Source organism: Chiloscyllium punctatum, chromosome 30 (genome assembly GCF_047496795.1).
Source record: "Chiloscyllium punctatum isolate Juve2018m chromosome 30, sChiPun1.3, whole genome shotgun sequence".
NCBI classification, from domain to species: domain Eukaryota; kingdom Metazoa; phylum Chordata; class Chondrichthyes; order Orectolobiformes; family Hemiscylliidae; genus Chiloscyllium; species Chiloscyllium punctatum.
Genome location: NC_092768.1, coordinates 27,192,530 through 27,213,569, shown reverse-complemented (window position 1 = coordinate 27,213,569; position 21,040 = coordinate 27,192,530).

The following is a 21,040-nucleotide window of genomic DNA, read 5'->3' as shown; positions in this document are numbered from 1 at the left end:
AATCAGCGCATTGCTCCTCCCCTCAGATGCGCCAGGGGTAGCTTATTGGCATTTCCAATATGGAAAGTTGCCAGTTTGCCTAAAGACAGCCAGCGATCTAAATCACTCATGCGCGGAAGAGCAAAAAAAACCACCACACCGGTAGCAAATCGACGCTCACTTCGTCCGCAGTGCATAAGTTTGATAGACCAGCGGCCACCAAAGGCCACCAGTTTGAACGATGACCTCTAAGTACCCCAGGAAGAGCTTGACAGTTGACCGGGACTGCCCTGTTTGCAATAAAATGGTTACGGATGGGGTGGTCCTGGAGTGCGGACATACCGCCTGCGTCGACTGCTTTGCGTCCAACAGTCAAAGGGAAGGGCGTATTTTCTGCTCGAAATGCTGGACGACTGTTGAGCAAAGAAAGCCGCAATCCAGCCACCCACTGGAAGATCTGCTTGTGAGAGGCGTGGATCCGAAAGAAGAGAAGAAAGGGAAAAAGGGACAGCACCCGTTTTGCCAGGAGCATCAGGAGGAGGTGAAGTTGTTCTGTGAAACGGAACGGAAACTAATCTGCGTGAACTGTCTCGATAGGAGGGATGAAAATAGCCATACGTCCCATAATTTCATGCTGGTAAACGAAGCTATTGACATGTACAAGGTAAGCACTTTGAGTCGCATTGCTAACATAAATTTCCCCAGTCTTTCCTCCTTTAACCATTTCTTCATGTCGATTTCATTTTCTCAGGAAAAAATCAACACAATTATATTTTCTCTGAAGCAGAAGAAAACCTCTTTTCAAGATTTTGAACTTAAGCAACAGGAAACCATTTCTGAAATTAAGGTAAAAGTTAAACCGTCATACCTGTACCGGTGGTGTATTGGACACTCCATGTGTCCACACCTGAACTCCTCCTACGCGCTATGTGGCCATTAATGCCCTGGTGACCTCGGATAGTTTCTGCTCGTCCCTTAACAAATCAGTCTTCTCTTTATAGGAGCAGTCGAACAAATTGCAGGCCCTCATCTTCACTGAATTTTCCAAATTGCGGAGCCTGCTGGACGAGAAAGAACGCATCTTGGTCAAAGAATTAAATGAGGAAAAGGACGACATTTTGGGCAGAATGGAGACAAACCTAAGAGAGATCCAAGGCAACTCGCAGGACACTCAGCAAAAGGTGTCAGACATCGAGATGCAATTGAATACGGATGACGGAATTACTTTACTCATGGTAAGATCGCTAATTGGGTCAAATGTCACTGAATGCACGCAGTTGTCTAAACGTAGGTTCCCTTGTCTCTGGTCTTCACGATGTTTTCAATCCCAGTGCATGCACTGTTCATGTTATGGTTCCTGCTCTAAATCTTCTGCTACCTTCATTACTGGCTTCAGAACTCACTATCATCAGGGCAAGATGTGCGTTGTTTTCCCTCTTTTTACTAAGAAAATGGGCAATGAGGCAAACTTGGATTACATCAAACAAATTCAGCACTGCTTTGGGATCAATTTGATTGGTTGAAAGAGGCACTGACATCAAAGTAATTCAAAGGCAATATAATGTGAATGGTGGAAATTTGGAAAAGAAAAACAAACTGCTGGAAATGCTCAGCAGATTTGATAGCATGCTTGCAGCAAGAGAGAGAGACAGACAGAAAGATGAAGAAAATAGAATTTAAGTTTCAAGCCCATTACCTAACATCTGAAAAGTTTCCAAATGCAACAGTAATTCTGCAACTGATAGACGAAGATGGGACAAGGAAAATAATATATGATATGTGATATAGCGGATGGCGGGTGGTGGAAATAAGAGAGAAAGGTTTGTGGTGCAAGAGTGGCGATGAGACCAGTGAAGATGCCAAGGATCTGTCTCGTGGGCAGTATACCTGCCAGCCCAATGCAACTTAAGAGAAATAAAAGAGAAATGAGCAAAAAAGCAAACACAAAACCAGAGGCAAACATGGGGGCAGAGGTACGATCTAAACTTGATGAACTTATCATTGTGTTACAGCCTATTTTCCCATTTCTCTTTCATTTCTTCATTGAGTAAAATCCAAACCAATTTAGTCTGGCCTCACAATGTGCAGTTAATCTTACAGTTGAACATTACATCACCCTAAAGAGCGCATAATACGTATTAAGAGATTGAGGGGTCTATTCCTGATTTATGTTCTTATGTTTACATTTTGATGTGGTACTTTCAACGTCTTTACTATTCTTCTTTTTGCTTGTGCACTTTTCTATTATTTTACAGTTTGATTACTTCCTAAACACATTCCTGTTTCTTGCTAACCCTACTCTTGCTTGCACAAATTTCTGTCATAGATATCCATTGACACATCTGTGATAACAATTGCCATCTTACCGCCAACTTATGCCTTGTTTATTCTGCTTGTGCATTGCCATCGGGTTGTTGTGTGCTAACATTTCTGTTTTTGTCTGTTTCAGGAGAATATGTCCGTGGACCAGAGGTATGGCATGACCTCACCCCTTCCCCAAAATAACATTATGATTTTGCATGTTGAAATGTTTGTTTGATATTAGAACGTTAAATATTTTGCATTCCTAGTAATAATGAAGAAGACTACCAGCCAAAAATAACAGAAGGCAGTCTGACGTTGGGAGCATTTAAAGGACCGACCCAATATCGAGTGTGGAAACAAGTAATAGACATGCTTAACCCTGGTATGGAGGTTATATGTTCTATGTCTTAGCTTTCAATATCCTCAATAAATATGTATATGCTCAGAAAACCAGGTCGGAGGATAAAAATTTAAATATTATTCAGAACCACATTAAAGAAGAGTAGCATGTATTTGGTGAAACTCATTGTTTGTAACACAACCGGAATCATAGAATCATTAATACAGAAGAGACCTTCTGTCCATGGAGGAGGTACCATCAAAGGTATACTACCACCTCCATTAGTCCCACTTTCTAGCACTGAGCCCATACCACTGAATATTATCACATTTCAAGTATTCGTCCAAAAGCTTTTTAAATGTTGTGAACTTCCCCGCCCGAAATAACCTGCCAGGCAATGCACTCCAGATTCCCTCAACGTTCTGGGTGAAAAACAAACCTTTCCTCAATTTCCTTCTAAAGCTACTGGCCTTCGGTTTAAAATTAAGCCACTTGCTATTGAACTTTCAACTAAAGGGAACAACTGCTTTCTATTCACCTTACTACACCCCCCCCCCCCATAAACTTCGACATCTTTATGAACCTCTTCCCTTCAACTTTCTGTGATCCAGAGGAAAGAATTGGAGCTTATCCAGTTTTTCTTTATAGATGGAATTTTCCTTCCCAGGCAACATCCTGGTAAATCTCCTTCATATCTCCACCAGTACAATTACATCTTTCCTATTGTGTAGTGCTCAGAACGACACACAGTATTCCTGCTGTGGCCTAAGTAAAATTCTGTATACCTCCAATACGACCTCCCTGACCACCCAACCAATCTTTGTATTATCATCGGTTCCATCCATGCATCCCATATTCTCATTTACTTTGATTATATATCTCAAACAATAAAGGAAACAGCACTGATCCCCGTGGAATGTTACTGCATGTCATTTTAATACTCAAAATTATAATTAAAAATCTATCAGTTTTATTAATCCATGGATAGGAAAGATTAATCCGTTCTTCAAATCTGTCGTTGTGGGCGAGCAAGCGAAAAATAACAGTCTCACATTTTCTAATGGTAGGAAGAAGCTTTAAGCACGAAATATCTGTATCTGTAATTGAAGGAATGATCATAAAAATGTGCGTTTAGACTGGAGAATGCGGGGCAAAAGTGAAAATATTTGCCAACAGAATCATGTTAAAACACTCAGTGATCCCTTTGTTTCCAAAATGCTACTAGCATTTATTAAGGTAAATATTCTGACTCCAGGGGCTCAGGAGAAGTATAACTGGTCGTAACCATCACATACTTCCAGTTAAACTAAAAAGAGATCAGTAGCCAATGTAGTTGGGGCAATGCAGCACTATTGATGGATGATTGAGTAGGTAGTAGCAACAGCATGTTGAGTCACCTTCAGGTTGAGGAACCAACTAGTGGAGTGCCACCAAGGTCAGTGTTGGGATCTTAAATATTTACAATTTATATTAATACCTTTTTTAAGGGATCAAACTTTCTGCTGACACATACATAAATACAAAAAGAAAAGCAAATTGTGGAGAAGCAAATAGTTGCCAAATGGATATCGATTGGTTCAGTGACTGGGCAAACAAAACTTGGTCGATAGAATTTTATTCTCTTTGGTGAAATCATAAAAGCCAAATATTATTTAAATGAAGAGAAACTGCAAGTATGTGGTACTGAAGGATCTGGGTGTCCTTGTGCGTGGATAAGACAGTGTTAGAATGCTGGTATATCAAACATTTATAAGACAAATGAACTGTAGACATTTATTGAAAACTGAATGGATTATAAACGTGAGTAAACCTTGCTACGAAGTATAGAGGATTGGTGAGATCCCAGTTAGAATATTGTGTACCAGTTTGATCTCCTTTCTTAAGGAGCGATCCATTTGCATTGGAGGCAGTTTAGAGAAATTTCACTCAGCTAATTCTTGAGATAACAAGGCTATCTTATCTAAAGAATTATTCAGTTGGTTGGGGCTATACCTTTTCGAGTTCAGAAGGATGGTAAGTGTTTTTAGTTAATTACGTCTGACTCTGAGGTGACTTGACATGTAAGATGCTGACAGACCTATCCTTCCAATGAGGAATCTCAAGGTGGCACAATTTGAATATAAGTGGACGCCAGTAAGAGATGAAAATGAGGAGCATTTTTTTAAAAATCTCAGAACGTGGAAATTTTTGAGTTCTTTTCTTCAGACATCAGTAAAGTCTAGACATTGAATATTTTCAAGGATGCGGTAGACAGATCTACGGTCTACAAATGAGTTAAGGATTTCTGGGTGCATTCAGAAAAATAGGCCGAATGCCAATTCCTGATCAGCTGTAATGCCATTGAACGAGAAAGTGGACTCAATCGGACGAATGATCTTCCCCTGTTTTGCTATTGGTTAAGTAACTGCAGCTACAGCTCAATTTAAAACGTGCAACAGATGAGAAATCTCACTTTCAAGTCAAATGCATTGAACCAACCGATCCTGTGCATGGTGTTTATACCAATAGAAAGAGGCGCCCTTGCCTTGTAACTGCAATGACGGCTACATGGTGTGTGCAATGTTTAAAAGTAATTGCATCTATCTATAACAACCTAATTCTTTTCTTTCATAGACTGTGCAAAGATGACGAAATGAAGTACTTTTGATTTGACTTGACCCCATTCTGACTTTGTAAAGCATAACAATGTCCTGAACACGATACGCTATCCAGATGGCCTTTCAGAAGCAGTTGTCCATTACCACGCATTAAAGAACCATATAGAATTTCAGTCCCATCCTATCCATCCGTATGTAGTCTCCACAAAATCACCCCGGAATGCCTGTTCAAACCTTGCATGCTAACTTCAATAAAGAACGTGGGTGATATCCGAGCTTGCAATCTCGTTTTCATTTGTTTTATAGTAAAGATATCAAATAGTAATCGAATACTTTAGGATTTTGTGATTCGTCTCGTCGACGAATTCGTAAGAAATGTCAACGTGATGCACGACATCTCAATAGTTTGTACTATGGTGAATACGAGTTAAAAATGAGCTGTCAAATCATCTGCAGTAATCAATTAAAGAACCAATTCTTAAAATGAAATTTAAAAAATGAAAATTTGTCAAGTTATTAACATTTCGTGTTGGGACGGGCTGGGGAAGTGAGAGACGGCGGCACCCACTGAACCCGTGACCTAATCCGCTTGGAAGGGCTAGGGCAGCAGATGCATCGGAACACTAACCTCAACAAGTTCCTCTCCAAGCCATACATAATATTGACTTGGAAATGTATCTTCAGCATCAGTGGGCCAAAATCTTGGAACTCTTTTGCTAACAGCATTCTAGATCTAAATGCATCCCAGGGATTCAACTGCCTTCTTCTGAAGTAGTGTGTCGTCGGTTTGGAGAGCTGTGTGATAGATTTAAATCTCACTCAAATTCTCGCTTTAATTGCATTATCCATCTTCATAACAGGAGCTTCAGCAGCAGAGCAAACGTTCATCATTGAAAGATAGATCTTTCAATGTGGCTGTGTCAAAATCCTGGAAAACCCTCCCTAAGGACATTTTGGATCCAGCTGCACCATGTAGACTGCTGCATTTCAAGAAGGCAGTTCACCACCACCTTCTCAGAGGCAACTATATAGGGCGCGAGGTGACTCAGTGGTTAGGACTGAGACTGAGTCACCTCTACTGCCAAAGATCCGGGTTCGATTCCCGCTTTCGGTAACTGTTTGTGTGGTGTTTGCCCATTGCGGGTTTCTCCCACAATCTAAAGGTGTGCAGATTAGGTGAATTGGCCATACCAAATTGCCCAAAGTATTCAGGAATGTGTAGGCCAGGTGCATTATTCAGGGATAAATAAAGGGTAGCGGAATTGGTCTGGACGGGTTGCGCTTCGGACGGTCTTTGTGGACTTGTTGGGTCAAAGTGCCCCATTTCTCCAGTGTAGGGATTCTAATACCTAGGGACTGGCAATGCAATGTTGAGCAGCCAGTGGTGCCCAAGTTCCACAAGGAAAGCAATGTTACAGTATTTCAGCTCCACTATGAGAGTCAGTCAGGTGCAACTTTTAACGAGTGTGGACACACCTATCAATTGACATTGCTGTCGTTCAACAGTTGATGAGCTGATGCACGTTTGCTCTCCTGCTGAAGCTCCTGTTATGAAGATGGATAATGCAATTAAAGCGAGAATTTGAGTGAGATTTAGATGCGAATTTGCAGTTGTGATTATATCATTGGAAAACACTCAGGGACGGCTTATGGCGAGTATCTCTGCGTCTAAAGCACGGGTTCTATATTTGTGACTCACCCCAAGACTTAATAATCGAAGAATTTGCGCTAATCGCAAAACTTAAGCCAGCTGAGAATCAAACTGCAAACCTTTTTAGCAAATGTCAATAACAGGCGGTGATGGGAATAGGAGGGAGATTTCTGCCATTGGAGCCTTCACTATCATTCTCCCGATTACACGTCGCATGTTATCACAACAATTCGAATTCCCGGAGCAAACTGGGCTCATCTCTACCATATCTACAATTAAACGCCTCTCGCAATCATGCTTCCTGACCTCAGTCCACTCTTATTTCAAGCCACAGGACAGGGAGTCTCGGATATCAAATGACAGAGCACTTGATCGAACGATTCCACTGTTTTGCACTATCTTCTTGTCCATTAAGTAAATTACTGCGCGGTCTTCGGGTTAGGTTTGGTACGAAATTTCTCACCCCTCTTTTCATAGAATCCCTGTGGAAGCAAATCCATCGAGTGGACACCGATTCGTGAAATAGTGTCCCACCCATACCCATCACCCCCAAGCTACTCTATGCCAGCAGCAGTTGCAAAGCATGAAAACAGTGCCTTCAGTCCAACGAATCCACGCCGGCCATTTCCCAAACTAAACTCGTCCCACTTGCCTGCGTTTGGCCCACATCCCTCTAAACCTTTCCTGCTCATGTACTTAGCCAAATGTTGTAATTGTACCTGCATCCATTACTTCCTCTGCCAATTCATTCCACATACAAACCATCTTCTGTGTAAAATAAAGTTGCCCCCTCCCGTGTTTTTTTCTCCTCTCCTCTTGAAAATATGCGCTGTAGCTTTGACTCCCCCACCCTAGTCCCTTGCTATTCACCCTATCCATGCCCCTCACGATTTTATAAATCTCTATAAGGTCACCCTCAATCACCTACGCTCCAGTTAAAAATCGTCCCAACCTATACAGTCTATTTCTGTAACTCAAACCTCCATTCCTAGAAAAATCCTGATCAATTTTTTCTGAACTTTCTCCAGTTTAATGATATCCTTCCTGTAGCAAATCTACCTTCCTTCTCAGTCTACCTGCATTGCAGTCTACTTGGGTTTCAGCATCGACAATGAATGGCTCTTTTTGAAATGGAAGGCTTGTGCTTTGTTTGTAGTGTCATCTTCAGTGCAGTTAGTGCAATTAAACCTGTTGGACTATAACCTGGTGTTGCTTGATTTTTATCTTCAGTGCAGTATCCACTGAAAGACGTCAGGCCAAACCATTCTCCTGTCGCAGAACTCTCTAAACAATCCAACAGAGCAATCAGATATATTCCATCATCTAACTCCCCACTAGTACGGCGTTACTATGAACGTCTAGTTCCCAGATATTGTTAGACAGCAGCCAGCCAACCGTGGGACTGCTGATTTCGCTCCATGTCTCGCCTAATGCAAATCCTTAGTTACGAGATTGAGGGCTGATTAGGTTGAGCAAACTACATCCCCAACTGTTCAATCCGAGTGACATAACAAAATTACCTCATAGCCTACTCAGCATCCTACCAACATGGCAAAGGTTGAAACACCAGTGTAAACTCTATTGTAATTTTTTCGTGACTGTGACGTGGAAGGAGCGAAAGAAATCGGGAGTGATGAGCTGTGATAGCCGCTATCAATATCCAGAATCTGAAGTTCAGTGCAGTTAAATGCATTAAATCATGCTTACACAGTGGAAATTATTTAAGGTGATTATGATTTCGACAAAAGGAAATTTTTTTAATCGGAGCATTCGGGCAAAGACTCAATTCAAACACGGTGATGTACCGCCACCTTAAGGCTGTTTCTCGACACTACAGCCAGCACGGACTTGGCATAGAGCCGGCACAGATACAACGACAGATTACTCGTAATCTCCTTTTGTGCTCGTTCCATCGTCTGATGCACGGTGGGGCAGGAAAGGGTGGGGGCGTGTGGAGATGTGTTGGGGCGTGTCTGGTGGCGCTCAGTGTGTGGTGACTCTTACAAATACAGTTCTGCACAGATGCAGGATGGTGAGTAATGAGGTCAATTGCTCCGCACCCCCCTCCCCCGATTGATTTGGTGCAGCCGCAGTCTAGCAGTTGTGTCCTTTTGGACTTTACCAGCTTGACCGGACAAGACGCTGCGGGGCTACTCAGTGGGAATTAATGTTCCCATCCAAAGTACATTCTGTGCCCCTTGCCACTCTCAAATTGTGTTCAATATGAAGGAGTATTGATTCACAAACTGAAGTGGGTGGAGTGGACATCAGTGATAATCAACACAATGCTTCCCTTCTTTTGTTTGACCTTGATGTCATAAGACTTCATAGGGACTGAGAGTCAAAGTCAAATTCTCTGAAGCCAACTCCCTCTCAACTGTACACCCGTACAATACGATGCCTGCAAGACAGGATCTGAGGAGCATAAGTTGGAAGCATAGGCTGTTAGGGAAGGATGTCGTTGAAATGTGGAACATTTTCAAGAAACAGATATGTATGTACCTGTCAGGCAGGAAAGAGATAGTTGTGTGAGGGAACTTTGGTTGACGAGGGAGGTTGAGTGTCTTGTAAAGAGGAAGAAGGAGGCTTACATAAGGTTGAGGAAACAAGGTTCAGACAGAGCGTTGGAGGGATACAGGTTAGCCAGGAGGGAGCTGAAGAAAGGGATTAGGAGAGCTAAGAGAGGGTATGAAAAATCTTTGGCGGGTGGTATCAAGGATAACCCCAAGGCCTTTTATGCGTATGTGAGAAAAATGAGAATGACGAGAACGAGGGTAGGTCCGATCAAGGACAGTAGTGGGAGACTGTGTATTGAGTCGGAAGAGATCGGAGAGGTCTTGAATGAGTACTTTTCTTCAGTATTCAGTTGAGAGGGACGTATTGTTGAAGAGGAGAGTATGAAACGGACTGGTAAGCTAGGGGAGATACTTGTTAGGAAGGAAGATGTGTTAGGCATTTTGAAAATCTTGAGGATAGATAAGTCTCCCGGGCCTGACGGGATATATCATAGAATTATGTGGGAAGCAAGAGAGGAAATTGCAGAGCTGTTGGCAATGATCTTTTCATCTTTACTGTCAACGGGGGTGGTACCAGGGACTGGAGAGTGGCGAATGTTGTGCCCCGATTCAAAAAAGGGAATAGGGATAACCCAGGGAATTACAGCCCAGTTAGTCTAACTTCGGTGGTAGGCAAAGTAATGCAAAGGGTAATGAGGGATAGGATCTATGAGTATCTGGAAATACACTGCTTGATTAGGGACAGCCAGCACGGATTTGTGAGGGGTATGTCTTGCCTTACAAGTCTTATTGAATTCTTTGAGGAGGTGACCAAGCATGTGGATGGGGGTAGAGCAGTGGATGTAGCGTACATGGATTTTAGTAAGGCATTTGATAAGTTTCCAAATGGTAGGTTTATGCGGAAGTCAGGAGGGATGGGATAGTGGGAAATTTGGCCAGTTGGCTAACCGGTCGAAGTCAGAGAGTGGTGGTAGATGGTAAATATTCAGCCTGGAGCCCAGTTACAAGTGGAGTTCCGCAGGGATCAGTTCTGGGTCCTCTGCTGTTTGTAACTTTTATGAATGACTTGGAAGAGGGAGTCGAAGGGTGGGTCAGGTCAGTAAATTTTCAGACGATACGAAGATTGGTGGAGTTGTGGATAGTGAGGAGGGCTGTTGTCGGCTGCAAAGGGACTTAGATATGATGCAGAGCTGGGCTGAGGAGTGGCAGATGGAGTTCAACCCTGTCAAGTGTGAGGTTGTCCATTTTGGAAGGACAAATAAGAATATGGAGTACAGGGTTAACGGTAGGGTTCTTAGTAAGGTGGAGGAGCAGAGGGATCTTGGGGTCTATGTTCATAGCTCTTTGAAAGTTGCCACTCAGGTGGATAGAGCTTGTAAGAAGGTCTATGGAGTATTAGCGTTCATTAACAGATGGATTGAATTCAAGAGTCGTGAAGTGATGTTGCAGCTACATTTGGAGTTCTGGTCGCCTCACTTTAGGAAAGATGTGAAAGCTTTGGAGAGGGTGCAGTGGAGATTTACCAGGATGTTGCCTGGAATGGAGAATATGTCGTACGAGGATAGGTTGAGAGTGCTAGGCCTTTTCTCATTAGAACAGCGAAGGATGAGGGGTGACTTGATAGAGGTTTATAAGATGATCAGGGGAATAGATAGAGTAGACAGTCAGAGACTTTTTTCCCGGGTACAACAGAGTGTTACAAGGGAACATAAATTTAAGGTGAAGGGTGGAAGGTATAGGGGGGATGTCAGGGACATGTTCTTTACCCAGAGAGTGCTGGGGCATGGAATGCGCTGCCTGTGGGAGTGGCAGAGTCAGAATCATTGGTGACCTTTAAGTGGCAATTGGATAGGTACATGGATAAGTGCTTAAGCTAGGACAAATGTTCGGCACAACATCGTGGACCGAAGGGCCTGTTCTGTGCTGTATTGTTCTATGTTCTAATACTTGTATTACAAGTGGGAAAGAACATCATCAGGAATGTGATGGTGTTGCCTGGGACATGGTGCATGAGATACGATTCCGTAAGCATGACAATATAAATTGTTTGCTTGAGAAAATTTTCGCGATTTTGGCACTGGCTACAGATGTTGGTAAGGAGTACTGTGTAGGAACTACAGGAATGAGTTTGTTATTTCCTGGATCGATAACCAGGAGGCTCATCCAGGGGAAATACATATTTTTGGAGCTGTCTTCGTGGTTTCATACAACTGAAATGTGTGTGGAGCACTTTAAGATGGCAATTAAGAGTCAGCCATATTGCTGTCGGTCTGGAGTCACATATGGTTCAGTTTACCTTATCTTAAAGGACAATAGTGAACCAAACAAGGTTTTCGAAGAATCTACAATGATTTTCAGTGTAATCATTAGATTTTCAACTCGAGCTTGTTTTGAATTCCCATTCCAGTGTTTGTTATGGACGGATTTGAATCCTCAACATGGGTCTCTGGATCACTAATCTAGCGATCACTACATCATCACCTCCCACTATCTAACAATTTCCTGAGGGGTCTTGACATGTTGGATATGTAGAGTGAGTTCCCTCTTTTAGAAGATTCTGGAACTAGGGACAGAACTGCAAGTTCATGATAGTTCCATGTACCTGCTGGTCTGTCTTTCCAGAGGGTTTTGGTTTTCCATTTGGAAAATGCTGTCTGATGAGCCTTGGTGATTTACCGTAGTGCATTCACCGCTGCCACTGCATAGTGAAAGGATTGAGTATTGCTTGTGGAAGATGGTGTAGTTGATTTGCTGTGCATGTGATTGAACTTGTTGAGTGTTGTTGGAGCTGCACTTATTCAGGAAAGCATGGAGTAATCCATCACGCTTTTGACTTGTGCCTTGCTGACAGGCATAGGGGAGTCTGGACGTGGGTTACTCGCTACAGAATTCATATCTTCTGACTAGCTCTTGTAACCACAATATTGTTATTATGGCTAGTCAGTTAAGATTCCATGGCCATTGCACTCTATTCTTGTATAACGTATATTGAATTAACTAAGTTTGCAAATGTAGATACCACAAATGTCCACGTTTGTTGGCGTAGCCCTTCCAGACAAAACACTGATAATTGCCTGTTTCAATGAAATTTTTTGCAGGGCTGGGAAAGCACGGTGACAAAAATCCTCATAGTGCCAGGGACCTGAGATCAATTCCAGCCTTGCATTACTGCTGAGTTGGAACATGTTCACAACAGATGCTCCGATTTCCTCCACACAGTCTAAAAATGTGCAGGTTAGGTGGATTGCCCATGCTGAATTGCCCCACAGAGGTGCACAGGCTAGGTGATTTAGTGATTGGAAATGCAGGATCAAAGATATAGTGTGGTGGGGTGGGATGCACTTGATTCAGAATCGATGGGCTTTCTGCACTATAGGAATTCTATGAGTGCGATGTTGTTAGCCATATATTAGTTGAACACTGATGAAGATGAACCCCAAAATAATGAATAGTTCTTTACACCACTGGCTCTCATATCAGATAAATAGACAAGTGGACCTTATAACCCCATAATGAAAGGCCGCCACATTGACTTAGCAGAAAGCTGTTAATGACAGGCAAAAGGAATGTTGTAATGAAAAGGTGCAGTTTCACAATTGTAATGCCTACCTCAAGTACCAATACGAATTGACATAAAACAACATTTGGAGGTAACTGCCATTTCTGAAGAAAAAGATCAAATATTGATTATGTCCGATCTGAAGCAGAGTTGTGGGAACACCACTGATTATGAGCATGCGCTGTGCAATGGAATGTGCCAGAATAAAGACAGAGCCTGTATCATGGACGAAATACTAAGTCATATTAGACAAGATATTGCAAATATTTTGTAACCAATCTTTTTAGAAATATTATTACATACCTCTTGAGTACATAGGACTTGAACTGAGCCTTGCTATTCAGAGGGCGGAGCTAAAAGTAGGACAGAGAAATGTGTCAATTTATACCTAAGATTGATTGGCAGTGTAAGACTAGCATGAAGATATATTTGGTGGCTATTGTTTCACTAAGTAAATTTTTCACATGATGAACAATAGGACCCTGGGAAGCACTGAGGATCAGAGAGCCGTTTTAGTGCATGCGTGTCAGTCCCATGATGTATCAGTACAGGTAGATCAAGTGGTTGCGAAGGCATTTGGTGTGTGTGCCTTTATTAGGCAAGGCATACAGTTTAAGAGCAGGGAGACTTTGCTGGAAATGTATAAAGCTGTAAGGCCACAGCTTGAATATTGTGTGCAGTTCTGGAATTCAAATTCAAGGGTGGGTGGGGGGGGGGGGGTGTGATTGCACAGGAGAAGGTGTAAAGGAGACTTACCAGGATGTTGCCTGGGCTAGAGAGTTTTAGCTACGAAGAGAGATTGGACAGACTGGAGTTGTTTTTATTAGAGCAGAGGAGATTAAGAGGTCACATGATTGAAATGTATCAAATTATGAGAGGCATAGATAGGATAGATGGGAAGACATTTACCTGTCAATGAAAGGATCCGCGATCAGATGACATAGATTTCAGATAATGGGTGAGACATTTAAAGGGATGTGAGAAAAAAATACATTTTCAGCTGGAGGATGGTGGGAAGCTGCAACTCACTGCCTCAATGGTGGTAGTAGCAGAAACCTGCATAACATTGAACAAGCATTTAAATGTGCACTTGCAATGCCAAGGCATACAAGGCTATGAGCCAAGAGTTTTGAAATAGCATTGGATTAGTTGATTTAATGTTTTTGACTGACATGGATGTGATGGGCCAAAGAGCTTTTTTCTGATCCTATGACTTTTGATATTGAATAGCTAATATCTTCACACCAGGTTATTGCTTATACATGTATGATTATGGTGTCATAAAGATATGTTAAATGAAAGGGTGAAGACTCACCAAACTGAGGTTATAAAGCACAAAACTTTAACACAGGCAGGATTCTGAGAATGATCACTTTCCATGCTATGTGGCCACCTCTTTGGCAATACGGCTTGCTATCAAATGTAGGTATTGACGTTCAAAGCAAGATATGATTCTATAATCATGTGAGGTTTCTCATCTGAAACAAACGCTCATTCATTGCTGACCATGTCTAAGGTGGTCGAGAGTGTGTTGCTGGAAAGGCCCAGCAGGTCAGGCAGCACCCGAGGACCAGGAGAATCATTGTTTCAGGATAAGCTCATCAGGAAGGGCTTAAACCCGAAACATCGATTCTTCTGCTCCTTGGATGCTGCGTGTCCTGTTGCGCTTTTCCAACAACACACTCTTGACTCTGAGCTCCAGCATCTGCAGTGCTCATTTTCTCCTATATCTTAGGACAACTGAAGCACCAGGGTGAATTTTGGATTCTTTGAATCATGCAATAAACTCAGGACGGATTAGAAAAGGATTGAGAGTTTAAAAAGGTGAAAATAAAACAAACGCAAATTTAAAAAGAATGTTTATTGGATTTAATAAAGTAACGACTCCTCACTTTAAAGAAAAGAAAGTGAATTCATTATTTTATGATTTACTAGCGCAGAGGCTGGGAATCCTGCAAGTGTCAGCCTTGTGACATCTCAAACCCGATTCACAAGAAGCCAAAGTTAAAAATCACACAACAGCAGGTTATAGTCCAACAGGTTTACTTGGAAGCATTATCTTTAAGAGCAATGCTCCTTCATCAGGTAGCTGTGGAGCAGCACCGTAAGACACATAATTCATTGCAGAAAATTGCAGTGTCATGCAACTGAAATTATATATAGTGAACAAACCTAGATTGCTGTTAAGTTTTTCATCTTTTAGAAGGGGTTCCAGGTTTAGGTTCATTAATATGTAAATTCCAGAACGTCTTTTAAGTCACACTCTCAAGATAACTTGTTGGATAATAACCCAGCAGTATGTGATTTTTAACTTGGTCCACCCCAGTCCATCACTGCCTCCTTCATAACAAGAAGCCAAGTAAGCGACATCATAGGAAATGCTCCACGTGCCTGAATGTTTCCTACTCCAACAACCTCATGAAACTTAGTATTATTCATGGGAAAGTGAATGCCCAATTCACCAATCAAATATCACTTACTCTGTCAGCAAGCTACTCTGTCTGGTGAATTTACAAACTGTACCATGCACTTAGCCAAGTTATGAAATCTTCAACAGAATCTTTCAAACCATATACTGCCACACGTAGGATAAAGGCAGTAAATTCTTGGGATCCCTTTGCAATGTCCCTTCCAAGATACACACTATCCCTATCTGGAACTACATCTCCACACCTTCACTAACACTGGATAACATCAATAGCTGCCCTACCAATCAGGAGTGTGGGTGCCCCTCCACCAGAAAGACTGCAGCAGTTCATTAAGGCTGCTTGCCAGCACTTTGCTAAGTTATGCTGACCTTGCTAGTGACAACCACATTCAGTGAAGGAATAAGTCAGAACAATGTGAACGATGTCGCACAAACTCATCTCAAACACCAGGATGTAGTGCCACCTTCCACCTGTAGAGGAACATTTCAGGCAGGAAGATCCTTAGGTTCCTGAAGCTCACAACTCATTCCACTCAATTAGTGTCTCTCTACAACACGTTTCTTTGTTCCCCCTTCTTAATTTCCTAGCTCTGCAAGAGCTGTTGTCGATCTTTCAGTTCCAATTTCCGATACAGTGCTTATTCCCAGAATGTTGACCTGGCTTCTCTCTCTGCCTGTGGTTGAGACGGACCCCCATCAGCTTACAGCTGGCAGGAGGCAGAGGGACTGTGTTATATTATGGGATGAATTTGTTCGTGACAACCCACAGATTGTCAGCGGGGCGGATTTTTTGCCAGCATCATACCATCCGAGATTGAAGAAAAGATAGACCAACTCAGTGTAAGTGTGGGTGAACGTGTGCAGATGAGACATGTTGTCCGCATTGTAAAATGACACCTGTCCACTCTCATAGTCCAGATAAACCTCGATCCTCTGGGGATTCACACTCAGACTTAAGGATGTATTTGAGGGTGAGGTGAAAGCAAAATACGCATTTCCAAATTCCAGTCCAGTACTCCAGTATCCAAACTCTGGTCTCTGTTCAATTTTTCCTTTCGTGTTCACAGACTCTTGAGCCACTCCCAGACTCCACCAACTGTTGTGTCCCAGCTTCACTTCCCAGTAATGTCTTCCTGAAGTGAATCCTTCCATTCCCAGGACACAACCCCAGAGATCAAACCTCCTTGGGGCATCAGGAATTGATTGTTTTTTGTCTCCGAGCCTCACACTTGTCCCGTCCTCAGACAGGATGAGTCGGGAATTTGCTGTGTTCGGATCCAGAGTCAGAGTGGCTGGAGCTGCAGGAGGTTAAAATACAACAGTCAGTAGTTTCTTTGATGTTGTTGTGATTTATTCAATCATACATGTTTTATATGGCCAACTGAATCTCTCGGATGTATTGCTGAATCATTTGATGTATAAGGGCCAGGGACAGGATGGGATGGACTGTTGTGAGTGAGCGGGTGGTGGTTTAAGTTTTGAGGCAGTGCGAGTTGGGAATTGAGGCAATGGATGTTTTAAGGTGGGATGGTGAATGAGAGGGAGATAGATGGATGTGTGTGCAGGAATGCATGAGTCATGAGGAGACCAATTGTAGGTTTTGAGATGCCAGCCAATGTTACAAAAAAAAATCCAATCTGTCAGAGCACAAATACTCATGTCCCTAAACCACCTTTGATGGAAAATCAAAGGCCAAACATGAGAAAATACCCCAGATTAGATTTAGTGCAATCATGTTAATACATAAACACATCGAAATGCAACAAAATATTCACCACATACACTCTGCAAAGATTTATTTCATTTAGTGGCCTAGATGCTAACCTCCAGAAATTAGTCTTTAATTCTGTCTTCAGCAAATGGACTTTGACCAGCTACCTCTGTGCTTCTTGGCAATCTGGCGTCAGAAAAATTCTGAATGCTTCCAAGCCAAGGTAACGAATGGCTTTGAAGAGGGCTTCTAGATGTTAATGTTCCCAAGTGTCTGCTATCATGGTCCTTCTACACAGCAATGGCTGTTGCTTAGAAAGTGCTGCCTAAGGAGCTGCTGTAAATTTCTGCATTATATGTTCAATTTCTGCAATGCTGCTATTGTGCATCAGTGGTAGAGGAAGTAAATGTTTCTAGATATGATACCAATCATGTGGGTTACTCATCATCAAGCTTCTCGAGTATCCTTTGGCCAATGCATCATAATAGTCTTGGAGATGCTTTGCTATAGAGGCTGAAAGGGTCCCACGGGTATTTTCTAGCCAGCTCAAGATGCCCCAAAGGCAGCATTTCCTTCTGCCAGGGGTGCAGGATTGAATAGCAATCAAGTGAATATTGAAAATATACTCAGGAGGTGAAAACGTTAGGAAAAACAGAATCAGATTAAGATGGATAAGCTAGCTTTGCAGTCACAATCTCGGAACCCATTCATTTGGATAGAAGTACGTTTGAATGTATTCAGGGCTGCAATCGGCTTTGTGGGATCAGAGTGTCAGTTGAAAAAGACAAGTATACAAACTGTCTGGAAAAGCCCTCTATAGTGGAATATCAGGGTTTGATGATATTTGTATGAGCACAGGTTTATTTCAAGTTCAAACGTTCATAAGAAAATTGACTATATTTCAAATATATTTTCCTATCGAGAGTTTTCGGTTATTCAGTATGGGAGAAAAATATATATTTTCATGTGACGGTGGAGGGGAGAGCTGTGAATGAAATCTCTTTAATGCTCCTGGGCACTCTCTGGATTTACATCCCCACACTCCATCTGCACCGTTAAATAGCGACTGCACAGTGAATTGAATAAGTAGAGCTTTAAATAAATTTGAGAGTGAGGATAGGTTTTGGAAGGGATATATAGAGTTACACAATACAAGTATATGACAGTATTGCAGATCAGCTCTTTAGGCAATGAAGCCTGTGCACAAGCATTGTTACATGGGTCTCTATTAGTTTGATACGCAGAGCTGAATGATTCAGCCACTTGTACACAGCCAATGCCACAATATACGAGAATCGTGAAATGCATGGCTTAAACAACAAACTAATTGAATCCAGGTATCAGAGAATACTCTTCTCACCTGAATTTGTATGTGATGCAAAGTAAAATCAGTTTTACCTGGCTTAATGGTGTCTATCATTTGCCTCCAGACGATGTACTGTAAAGGGGCTTTGAATTTGCCAGTACACAGTGCATCTTCTGCGAATGACAGGACTTGATGATGATCACGTGCTCTGTAAACATTAAATGGTTGGCATTATAAATTGAACACAAGCAATGTTCTGCATTGTTGAGAAAACTGCAGAGATTCAGGATAAAAAAGCATTTCTTACCTTCTCTTCCGAAAAAAATTCTTTCTGAAAGAGTTCAAAACACACAGTAAGTATAATATGTAGACAAGTTCGTGAAGTGAGTAAACGCAGGGGAGAGGAAATTTAAAACTCGGAGTTGGTAAGTGGGTCATTTTGGAAGGGAGAATGAGAATCATAGAATCTCTACAGCATGGAAGTAGGCCATTCAGCCCATCAGAACCACAATGATCCTCCCACCACAAACCTGCATTTCCCATGGCTAATCCACCAAACCTGTACAACTTGGGCAAATTAGCATGGCCAATTCATCTATACTGTTCGGTGCTGGACTTTTCTATGTTCTATGCTCTATTTGAGGCTGGATTGGAGAAATAGTTGGTATGCTTCCAAAACCAAGAGATGGAGAGCGTGGCACGCCAATGTCCTGCTGCGCGATAAACAGGATGTGTTCACTCAGCGTGTGGGATGGGGTCGGATGGAAACCTCCGCTCTGCAGACTCCGTTTTTGAGCATTTTCATGGCGCAATCCATAGTTTTCTGGCATTAAGTAAAATCGACATAGTGAGATGACCGGCCGTGAGCCCAGAATGATGGGCCAGACTCCATACTGGGTACTGTCATATATCCAAACATCTTCAACTGCTTCATCAGTGACCTTCCTTCTGTCATATAGTCAGAAGTGGGCATTTTTGTTCACGATTGCATCATGGTAGCACCACTGAAAACTCCTCAGATACTGAAGCAGACCATACTAGGTTCAAATGCAGAAAGCCAATGCCCTCTGACGAACGCAATCGTCTTTCTTTGTGCTCGATGGGACTCCAACCAGTGGATAAACAAAGATTGGAAACCTTCTCAGTTCTTCACGACAGAGCGTCATTGATGTTCTAGCATTGAATATCTTTGAATAATGAGTGGCACAGACAGAGTCAATAGCCCGAGTCATAGTTTGAAGATATCAGGAGGAAAGTATCGAGGAGACGTCAGAGGTAGGTTCTTTACGCAGAGAGTTGTGAATGCATGGAATGGGTTGCCAGCCCGTCCAGTTGGAAGCAGAGTCATTGGCGTCATTTAAGGAACTGCTGGACGGGCACATGGAGAGCAGTGAGTTGAGGATTGCGTAGGTTACATTACATTCGGGTTGAACCTCGGCACAACATCGTGGGCCAAAGGGCCTGTTCTGTTCTGGACTTTTCTATGTTCTATGCTCTAGTTGAGGCTGGATTGGAGAAATCGTTGGAATGCTTCCAAAACCAAGAGATGGGCCGGAAAGTGAAGTTGATCATGAACTATAGCGAGCAGGCTTGATCTGCGGGCTATTCCTACCACCATCTCTATGTTGTTGTGTTTCAAAATATGAGCTGTGCTGACTGTGTGCACATAATACGTTAATGTTATAATTTAAGTAGAACTCATTTCCATTTTAAGAATAGCGTTCTCCACTTGGTCAGGAAGCATCTAGGCAAACTATAATTTGCAAGTAATAATCTTGAGCCTCGAATCCTTGTCGTATTATTTACTTTATATATTTTGAAATAAAGAAACAGCGTTCAGATAAAATCCAACTAGTCAAACAAACAGCGCTTCATTGCGAGTTTCCTACTTGGTTTCTCGCTATATCAGCAATGGAGAAAGTCAGGGCTGCAGATGCTGGAGATTGGAGTCGGCATGCTGCGCCACAGGACAGAATATCAAGAATACCGGTTTAGTTTCCTGCTGGAGTTCAAACTGTAGTAAAGTTCTAGCGGGGCCCGCCCGCAGGTGCATTGGTGGTTCAGTGGTGGAATTCTCGCCTGCCACGCGGGAGGCCCGGGTTCGTTTTCCAGCCAATGCAACGCATTGCAGCACCCTTTATTTCGAATGCTGCACGGCTCGAACAGAGTTCGGCCCGATGCCACGGGTTTGCTTCGCCTGGTTGCGTGCACTCGCTAATGTCCTGCTGCGCGGTAAACAGGGTGTGTTCACTCAGCGTGTGGGATGGGATCGGATGGAAACGTCCGCTCTGCAGACTCCGTTTTTGAGCATTTTCATGGCGCAATCCATAGTTTTCTGGCATTAAGTAAAATCGACATAGTGAGATGACCGGCCGTGAGCCCAGAATGATGGGCCAGACTCCATACGCCGAATGAGATGAGAGTGGTGCTGGAAAAGCACAGCGGGGCAGGCAGCATCCGAGGACCGGCAAAATCGACCTCTCGAGCAGGAGTCCTTCATCAGGAAGGGTACTGTCATATATCCAAACATCTTCTGCTGCTTCATCAGTGACCTTCCTTCTGTCATATAGTCAGAAGTGGGCATTTTTGTTCACGATTGCATCATGGTAGCACCACCGAAAACTCCTCAGATACTGAAGCAGACCATAC